Source organism: Austrofundulus limnaeus, unplaced genomic scaffold, assembly GCF_001266775.1.
Source record: "Austrofundulus limnaeus strain Quisiro unplaced genomic scaffold, Austrofundulus_limnaeus-1.0 Scaffold11401, whole genome shotgun sequence".
In the NCBI taxonomy this organism is placed as follows: Eukaryota; Metazoa; Chordata; class Actinopteri; order Cyprinodontiformes; family Rivulidae; genus Austrofundulus; species Austrofundulus limnaeus.
The window spans coordinates 1-255 of NW_013963803.1; the positions used below are offsets into that span (position 1 = coordinate 1).

Sequence of the window (255 nt, forward strand, 5' to 3'; positions counted from 1 at the left end):
ATATTTTACTCGTCTGCTGGTAAATGCCTAAGGTGCTGGATATTTCTCCAATCCAAGTACACTAGGACTAGTTTGTCCTTTGCATTGTAGCCTGTTAGTCATGCACCAAGACAGACTCATGTGCAAGACAGTTGAGCTTGAATAACTTAGTGTTCCCTGACTGGGAATCGAACCCGGGCCACGGCGGTGAAAGCGCCGGATCCTAGCCACTAGACCATCAGGGACAGCTTGTGCAGCTTATTAACTGTAATAAGC

General features: G+C 47.1%; 1 non-coding gene across 1 annotated transcript; it reads right to left on the reverse strand.

The window, feature by feature from the left end:
• Positions 1 to 152: 152 nt before the first annotated feature.
• Positions 153 to 224, reverse strand: trnae-uuc (transfer RNA glutamic acid (anticodon UUC)). Its single transcript has one exon. It is a non-coding gene; the product is annotated as a tRNA-Glu (tRNA).
• Positions 225 to 255: the final 31 nt, after the last annotated feature.